The sequence below is a fragment of the Musa acuminata genome, unplaced genomic scaffold (genome assembly GCF_036884655.1).
Source record: "Musa acuminata AAA Group cultivar baxijiao unplaced genomic scaffold, Cavendish_Baxijiao_AAA HiC_scaffold_202, whole genome shotgun sequence".
Taxonomy (NCBI): domain Eukaryota; kingdom Viridiplantae; phylum Streptophyta; class Magnoliopsida; order Zingiberales; family Musaceae; genus Musa; species Musa acuminata.
The window spans coordinates 27,501-30,000 of NW_027020472.1; positions in this window are offsets into that span (position 1 = coordinate 27,501).

Here is a 2,500-nt window from a genome sequence, read left to right on the forward strand (position 1 = left end):
GTCAGCCATCTCAGCACCCTGGAACCCCCCGGGTGGCACAGGGCTGGATGGGGCTTTCGTATAGCAGGGACGGTGCTGCCTCTCGCTTCGCTCGCTGTCCGCCGCTCGCCGCTCGCTCGTGCAGCCAAAAATGGCCAGTTTTGGCCCGTTTTTGGGCCGTTTTGGCCAGTTTTTGGCCTGTTCTTGCATTGCGCGGTGACCGTCGAGAGCGGAGCAAAACGTCAGCCATCTCAGCACCCTGGAACCCCCCGGGTGGCACAGGGCTGGATGGGGCTTTCGTATAGCAGGGACGGTGCTGCCTCTCGCTTCGCTCGCTGTCCGCCGCTCGCCGCTCGCTCGTGCAGCCAAAAATGGCCAGTTTTGGCCCGTTTTTGGGCCGTTTTGGCCAGTTTTTGGCCTGTTCTTGCATTGCGCGGTGACCGTCGAGAGCGGAGCAAAACGTCAGCCATCTCAGCACCCTGGAACCCCCCGGGTGGCACAGGGCTGGATGGGGCTTTCGTATAGCAGGGACGGTGCTGCCTCTCGCTTCGCTCGCTGTCCGCCGCTCGCCGCTCGCTCGTGCAGCCAAAAATGGCCAGTTTTGGCCCGTTTTTGGGCCGTTTTGGCCAGTTTTTGGCCTGTTCTTGCATTGCGCGGTGACCGTCGAGAGCGGAGCAAAACGTCAGCCATCTCAGCACCCTGGAACCCCCCGGGTGGCACAGGGCTGGATGGGGCTTTCGTATAGCAGGGACGGTGCTGCCTCTCGCTTCGCTCGCTGTCCGCCGCTCGCCGCTCGCTCGTGCAGCCAAAAATGGCCAGTTTTGGCCCGTTTTTGGGCCGTTTTGGCCAGTTTTTGGCCTGTTCTTGCATTGCGCGGTGACCGTCGAGAGCGGAGCAAAACGTCAGCCATCTCAGCACCCTGGAACCCCCCGGGTGGCACAGGGCTGGATGGGGCTTTCGTATAGCAGGGACGGTGCTGCCTCTCGCTTCGCTCGCTGTCCGCCGCTCGCCGCTCGCTCGTGCAGCCAAAAATGGCCAGTTTTGGCCCGTTTTTGGGCCGTTTTGGCCAGTTTTTGGCCTGTTCTTGCATTGCGCGGTGACCGTCGAGAGCGGAGCAAAACGTCAGCCATCTCAGCACCCTGGAACCCCCCGGGTGGCACAGGGCTGGATGGGGCTTTCGTATAGCAGGGACGGTGCTGCCTCTCGCTTCGCTCGCTGTCCGCCGCTCGCCGCTCGCTCGTGCAGCCAAAAATGGCCAGTTTTGGCCCGTTTTTGGGCCGTTTTGGCCAGTTTTTGGCCTGTTCTTGCATTGCGCGGTGACCGTCGAGAGCGGAGCAAAACGTCAGCCATCTCAGCACCCTGGAACCCCCCGGGTGGCACAGGGCTGGATGGGGCTTTCGTATAGCAGGGACGGTGCTGCCTCTCGCTTCGCTCGCTGTCCGCCGCTCGCCGCTCGCTCGCGCAGCCAAAAATGGCCAGTTTTGGCCCGTTTTTGGGCCGTTTTGGCCAGTTTTTGGCCTGTTCTTGCATTGCGCGGTGACCGTCGAGAGCGGAGCAAAACGTCAGCCATCTCAGCACCCTGGAACCCCCCGGGTGGCACAGGGCTGGATGGGGCTTTCGTATAGCAGGGACGGTGCTGCCTCTCGCTTCGCTCGCTGTCCGCCGCTCGCCGCTCGCTCGTGCAGCCAAAAATGGCCAGTTTTGGCCCGTTTTTGGGCCGTTTTGGCCAGTTTTTGGCCTGTTCTTGCATTGCGCGGTGACCGTCGAGAGCGGAGCAAAACGTCAGCCATCTCAGCACCCTGGAACCCCCCCCGGGTGGCACAGGGCTGGATGGGGCTTTCGTATAGCAGGGACGGTGCTGCCTCTCGCTTCGCTCGCTGTCCGCCGCTCGCCGCTCGCTCGTGCAGCCAAAAATGGCCAGTTTTGGCCCGTTTTTGGGCCGTTTTGGCCAGTTTTTGGCCTGTTCTTGCATTGCGCGGTGACCGTCGAGAGCGGAGCAAAACGTCAGCCATCTCAGCACCCTGGAACCCCCCGGGTGGCACAGGGCTGGATGGGGCTTTCGTATAGCAGGGACGGTGCTGCCTCTCGCTTCGCTCGCTGTCCGCCGCTCGCCGCTCGCTCGTGCAGCCAAAAATGGCCAGTTTTGGCCCGTTTTTGGGCCGTTTTGGCCAGTTTTTGGCCTGTTCTTGCATTGCGCGGTGACCGTCGAGAGCGGAGCAAAACGTCAGCCATCTCAGCACCCTGGAACCCCCCGGGTGGCACAGGGCTGGATGGGGCTTTCGTATAGCAGGGACGGTGCTGCCTCTCGCTTCGCTCGCTGTCCGCCGCTCGCCGCTCGCTCGCGCAGCCAAAAATGGCCAGTTTTGGCCCGTTTTTGGGCCGTTTTGGCCAGTTTTTGGCCTGTTCTTGCATTGCGCGGTGACCGTCGAGAGCGGAGCAAAACGTCAGCCATCTCAGCACCCTGGAACCCCCCGGGTGGCACAGGGCTGGATGGGGCTTTCGTATAGCAGGGACGGTGCTG